Consider the following 7,382-nt stretch of genomic DNA (forward strand, 5'->3'; position numbering starts at 1 on the left):
TGTCATCCCAAAGTAATACACAAACCTTTTTCTAAGTCGGAGCGACTTGAGTCGCTCCTATTAGAACGGTTTCATTGTACAGAACGGAGCGCGACTTGTCAGGCGGCTAAGTCGTCTGACAAGTCACCCCTGTGTGAACCGGCTCTTATAGTTTCTGATGTACAATTATTTTCATGAACCTTTTAGCACCTTTCAGGGGGAGGGGAGTGCAGATACCTGTCTAAAACAGGCATTTGCACCCACTTCCAGGAACAACTCGTGCGGCAGACACGCCCCTACCCGCACCCCCCGCTGTCTCCTGGGAAATACACTGTTCCCAGAAGAGAGCGGGGACCAGTCACAGCGCGGCGCACTACTTGCATTGTCATAAGATGTCTGCAGATGGGATCTCCTATCCTGGACAGGCGTCATATGACGTCCTCGGCTTCCCGACAGTATAGGAGGCGATTTTTTTTTTAACAAAAATATGGCAGAAGAATACATTTTTTTTTTATTTGGGATGTTTATTTTTGCAAAAAGTAAAAAAATATTGTGTTTTTTTTTAAATTGTTGCTCTTTTTTTTGTTCATAGCCCAAAAAAATTTAAACCGCAGGAGGTGATCAAATACTACTAAAATAAAGCTCTATTTGTGGGTACAGTGTTAATTAATCTTTTAGGTCAATTAGGTTTGTTGTGTATATTGTGTATAACTTTCTACGGGGATCAAACGATAGCAAACTCGTTCTGTTTTTGTAAAAATGCTTAGTCAATTTTCTTGTTAATCTTCTAGGTATGTTAGCTAGCAAATACTGACTTGCTTGGAATATAGAATACAATCGTACTTTAATAACATCCTTCCCTGAGATGGAAGGCAATAATGATGAAGTATGATGACCATGTTAAAAATGTAACTTAGCTGTCATTAGTCTTGCAAATTCCCAATGAGACTACTACTTGTTTACTAAAATAATCCAGCACTGTGTGGGAACTTCCTTGGGGAATTTAGCAATGTACGCTAATAAGAATGAAGAGGAAATTGACTGTGTTCCATTAACTGTATTGCACACATTACATGCTTAGACACGAAAGGGTCCACAACCTTGCAGACCTCTCAGAAACTGGGACATTTTTCAACAGTACTGTGAAATGAACAGAGAGTACAGTTGCAAAGTATAAAGTCCTTACTAAAAATGTATGTTATAAAATGTCCTAGGACCACAAAGTACTTGTTATAAACATATGTAAGGAATCTTCCGCAAAATTCAGAATGTTTCTGAGTAAATGACATTGTTATACAATTTGTACATCATGGGGCAGATCCACAAAGAAAGTACGCCGGCGTATCTATTGATACGCCGGCATACTTTCAAATTTCCCGCGTCGTATCTTTGTTTTGAATCCTCAAAACAAGATACGACGGCATCTGGGTTAGATCCGACAGGCGTACGTCTTCGTACGCCTTCGGACCTTAGATGCAATTCTTCGGCGTCCGCTGGGTGGCGTTCCCGTCGTAATCCGCGTCGAGTATGCAAATTAGCTATTTCCGGCGTACTCAATGTTAAGTATGGTCGTCGTTCCCGCGTCGAATTTGAAAATTTGTATTTTGTTTGCGTAAGTCGTCCGTGAATGGTGCGGGACGGCATTTACATTCACGTCAAAACCAATGACGTCCTTGCGACGTCATTTGGAGCAATGCACCCTGGGAGTTTTGACGGACGGGGCATGCGCAGTTCGTTCGGCGCGGGGACGCGCTTCATTTAAATGAAACACGCCCCCTACTCGCCGCATTTGAATTCCGCGCCCTTACGCAGCGAGAGATACACTACGCCGCCGTAACTTACGGCGCAAATTCTTTCTGGATTCAAAGATTTGCCAAGTAAGTTACAGCGGCGTAGCGTATCTCAGATACGCTGCGCGGGTGCAGATCTTTGTGAATCTGCCCCCTTGACTTATGTGTTTTGAGGGTGCACCCCCTACATTAGATCCAACTCTGAGGATACCTTTGAATAGCCTTTCAAAATCCTTGATATAAATAAGCATTTACAGTATAAACTAAAGTAAAAAGTAGCGCTAAACAGTATAAATAAATAAATAAACCCAGTGACAGGTGATCAACACTAATACATAAATGAACAATTAATAATAAAGTTTGTGCAAAAATAGTCCATAAATGAGACTGGATTGTCTCAAACAATGAAAGCTGAATATATCCTGATGTTAGATCTTCAAAACTTTCACCACCCCTCGTGCACTCGGTGTTTCCACCCCCCTTTGGGACTGGTTTGTGTTTTTTATAGGGCAGGGCAGCTGTAACCAACACCTCCAATCTCATTCCATTAATTGGACTCCAGTTGGCCGACACCTCACTCCAATTAGCTCTTGGAGATGTCATTAGTCTAGGGGTTCACATACCTTTTCCACCTGCACTGTGAATGTTTACATGGTGTGTTCAATAAAAACATGCTAACATTTAATTATTTGTGTGTTATTAGTTTAAGCAGACTGTGATTGTCTATTGTTGTGACTTAGATGAAGATCAGATCACATTTTATGACCAATTTGTGCAGAAATCTATATCATTCCAAAAGGGTTCACATACTTTTTATTGCAACTGTATATCCATTTATTTGTAATATCACAAAAATACCTGATATTAATTTACTCTGTATTTTTAGTTAATAAATATATATATTTTTAGCATATAATTTGTGTCACTTGTCTTCAGAATAGCACTGATAAACGAACTGGAATTTCTTGTTTGTATTTGTGGAAAAATGTAAAATCTCCCAAAACAAAGATTTGCATAATTTCATAAATACAATACTGTTTTATTATTTCAGTATAAACATTCTAACAGCTTTATAAAGTGCTGTACAGTATACCTTTTTTTGGGGTTGCTGCGTTTTTTGGGGGGGTTTTTTTGTCCCCCGCCTGACCTTTGGCTTATCCCCTCACTATATCTTTTATCCTGAGCTGCCGCTTCCCCTCTATCCCCTATAGCCTACTGTGAGCATGAGTTGGGGGACTCTGGGGGCCACGACCTGGATCCAGTTGAAGCCCAGTCCATCCTCACCACTAGAGGCTTTGGTGAACACCTGCTGGATCTTAGACTCCGCGCCCTGGGGAATCTTAGGCTCTAGCTCCCTGTGGGATCCCTGTTAGTGTTCCAGTGGACCTGCCTTCCTTAGCCACCCAGTGTTCTGTCTTCAGCAGTCAGTCATAGAGTCCACTGACATGGCAAAATAGGTTGTATGCAGAGCACACCGCCATTTTGTCTTTGCTAATAATCACAGATTTCATCTTATTGTAATAATGCATCTTAAGCTAAAAATGTTCACTCACCATTCATTCGATCTGCCATTCATTTAAGTCAAGAGACATCACCACACTGTTCTTATCTCGGCATCACAGCAATTACTGCCCTGCCAGTGCCCTAACAGAGTCCTTTTATTAGAAATGCCCCCAGGAAGTGATGTCACAGCATGTGACCTCCTGCATAGGAAGTGAGCTCACAGGGTGTGAGCTCCACCCAGCAGATGACCATATAAGGATTTCCCTTCCAACAGGGTTATTTAAATACATACAATATATGAATACAATACAACAACAACGATGCAATACAATAATAATACAATAACCAATGAACCCAGTTCCTGATGAGGGGAGCTTATCTGCAGGTGAATGTTCACGTCATCACATCAATGTTGATCAGGCATACAGAGATGACAAGAGCATATATCCGCTAAACTGATAATGCATTTGCAGAGCGGACACATCCCCACAGGCAAATGTCAGTGCATCACACAGGGGCCCTTTCGCCGGCCGACATCCCCACTCCGCAAACACCCTTCTCCAAATCAGGAAGTTTATCTCAACCAGTCTCAGACTGCCCCAGTCAGCTCTTTAGAGCAGGTTGCGGAATTACTAACACTGGGTGACACTATGACAATACATATTATATACATCTTCAAATTTCCACGACACCACTACCTTAGCGATGTACTCCTGACTCCAACAGTGCGCATCTGTCACCTGACCGCAGGTGACCTGACAACACCACTTTGCATTCAATAAAGTGCATCCAATCACACATTTCCCAGTTCCTATTGAATTTGGGTACTACCCCCCCCCCCCCATCATGTCTGGGAGGCCAACAAGGAGAGGCAGATATTTCCATGCTCCATGTTACCCCAGCCTCAGCGTATTGCCAAGTTGGCTCCAGTGATGAGGAAGAAGGCACCACCAACTCCCAAAGACCAATTTTTCTGCAACTGTTTGACTGGGGCATCAAATTAAAAACAATTTCAGCAAGACCAATTCTTGCTTTCATCAAGAGTACCAATATAGAGTTACAAGGTGAAGGCAGCACCAACACCCAAAGCCCAATTTTTCCACAACTGTTTGACAGGGGCATCAAATTAATTTTTTTACAGCAAGGTCAATTCTTGCTTTCATCAAGAGTACCTCTAGAAAGTTGCGGGGTAAAGGCACCACCAACAACCAAATCCCACTTTTTCTGCACCTGTTACTTCTATCCAAAGACTGCGATAGAGACACCAGACTTTAGCTTAAAAAAATGTAATCTTGGCCTGAGTGTACTATAATTTGGCTTCGTCACATAAGGCTTGCTCACTGTGGTGCACAAATTTGTTGCACAAAGTCTGCCAAAGAGACACCAGAATTTATCCAAAAAATCTCTAATCTTGTTTCGAGTGCGCTAAATTGTGGCCTCATCATACAGACTGGCTCCCCAAGCTGTTGTTTACAAAATAAAGGAATCTTGCAGGGAAAAATATATGTATATGTAATTTTTTTTTTCTTTATAAATGTCAGTTTTGCTGCAGCAGGTTCTATACACGGTACAGATGTACCAATTTAAAGGTAGAGAAAAGGGAGACCCTGAGGCTCTATATTTAAAGGAATTTTTCATTATTATTGTTTCACTATAAGCATCATTAAAATCACTGCTCCTTTAAAAACGTTATTTTTTTCAAAAAAAATATTGCATTGGTGCATGTCCCCCAGGACAGTAGCCGGGCCCCCATACAATTTTTATGGCCAATAACTTGCATATAAGCCTTCAAAATCTGGACTTTTGAAGTTCAGGTCCCATAGATAGGGTTTGCCGTTTGGGTCAGAATTTTGGGATGTTCAAGAGTTCTGATACAAACCAACCGGGGGGTGTTCGGCCCATCTCTACTAACTATATACAGATATAAGGTTAAGGCTAAGAGAAGTAGTCGGTATCAGAGCCAGGGTCATATACGGAAGATCAGGTAAGAGGGAACAGGGAACAAGCCAGGACAGGGAGTGGGAACATCAGATCAGAAACAAGCAGGCTGGCGAAGGATCAGTAACAGGAACAGGGTAGCAGGTCACGAGACATATGGATCAAGGGAACGGCAGAACACTAAAGCAAGATGGAGTAGCAGAGGAGGGTCTTAAATATGCTTCCAACAGCCAACTTCAGGTGATGACTAATTGCCAGGTACAGATGCTGCTAAAAGACACCCACTGGTAGACATGGAACTACAACCTATAGGTCTGGAATCCACAGTGCCACCAGAAAGGGAGACAATTCATGACATCACAGCTGACCTATCAAAATAATGAGCAGAACACCCAGAAGACATACATTTGCTACTTATTGATGGTCTAAATGAATTCGTAGTCTCTAGAGTTGTTTGCCTTTTCCAGGTCCAAACTGCAGAATAAATAAGCTGTTAGAATCTCTAAAAAGACTTCCAGCCTAACAGTAATAATGCCTTAAATGTTCCCTCCCCCTGCTGCTACCTATCCTGCCTAACCTGTGTAAAAAAAGATCTGTATACTTACCTATTTTAAGTCGGCTCCAGTTCAGTCACATGATCCACAGCTTTGGCTCCCCAGTGTCATTAAAGCGGAGTTCCGGCCACAATTTCACTTTTTAAATATAAATACCCCTGTAATACACAAGCTTAATGTATTCTAGTAAAGTTAGTCTGTAAACTAAGGTCCGCTTTGTTAGGTTGTTACAGCATTTAGACACTTTATAAAATAGAAATTGACTGGGGCCATCTTAAGTGTGGGCATCATGAAGCCAGACTGTATGACTTCCTGGATTTCAGCCTTGCAAATCTCGCACATGCTCAGTGCTGCACAAGCAGTGTCAGATCAGGTTTCAGCATCTGTGCTGTCCAAGTCACATGATTCTTTGAGACTGGGGAGTGCACAGACTCCTGGAAAGTTACACCCACTACATTCCCAGGAGTCTGTGCGGTGTAGGTTAGGAAGCATTAAGCACCTAGGTGCAGGAAGTGGGAAGATTAACTATTCTGCCTAGCAACAACACTTTGAAGGCATCTAAAAAAAAAAAAATTCGTAAAGGACTAATGACATTTTTTTTAAAACTACTGATGTAATGTTATATTTATGGGTGGAACTCCACTTTAAACAGTGATTGCAGAGGAAACAAGGAAATGCTGACAACAGCTGGGTCATGGGAGCCTATGAATGACATCACAGCTCCCAGAATTCCCAGCCATTGTTGCTTACCGGTAGTCCGGTAGTTTTTTTTTTGCTGCATGTTCCCCTATACCTGTGTGTATGTTGGGGTATTGGCTCACAGCATGTTAGGGCAGTGGGTCGGGTGGGAAGATGTACTTATTTTTGTTGTATTTATTCTCTGGTTTGTTGTGTTTGACACTGAAGATGTGTGTGTTGTGTCAGTCCTTAAACTAGCCATGGAGTTGTGGATAGTGTTCTTGTGGAGTTGGATTACTAAACATATATTGCCACTTTTGGGTACAAACACTATGGGGCAGATCCACAAAAGAATTACGCCGGCGTATCAATAGTAATTTTAAATTTCCCGCGTCGTATCTTTGTTTTGTATCTACGGCATCTGGGATCGATCCGACAGGCTTACGTCTTAGTACGCCGTCGGATCTTAGATGCAATTTTTCGGCGGCCGCTAGGTGGTGTTTCCGTCGAATTCCGTGTCGAGTATGCAAATTAGCTAGTTACGGCGATCCACGAACGTACGTCCGGCGCATTTTTTTACGTTGTTTGCGTTTGTTTTTTTCCGGCGTATAGTATAGTTAAAGCTACTATATGGTGGCGTACTCAATGTTAAGTATGGCCGTCGTTCCTGCCTCGCATTTTGAATTTTTTACGTAGTTTGCGTAAGTCGTTTGCGAATAGGGATTTGCGTAGAATGACGTCACCGTCGTGAGCATTGGCTTGTTTCCGGGTTAATTTCGAGCATGCGCACTGGGATACCCCCACGGACGGCGCATGCGCAGTTTAAAAAAAACGTTGTTTAAGTCGGGTCACAACGTATTTACATAAAACACGCCCCCATCACAGAGATTTGAATGCCGCGCCATTACGCCGGCAAAGATACACTACGCCGCCATAACTT

Source organism: Rana temporaria, chromosome 3 (genome assembly GCF_905171775.1).
Source record: "Rana temporaria chromosome 3, aRanTem1.1, whole genome shotgun sequence".
NCBI classification, from domain to species: Eukaryota; Metazoa; Chordata; class Amphibia; order Anura; family Ranidae; genus Rana; species Rana temporaria.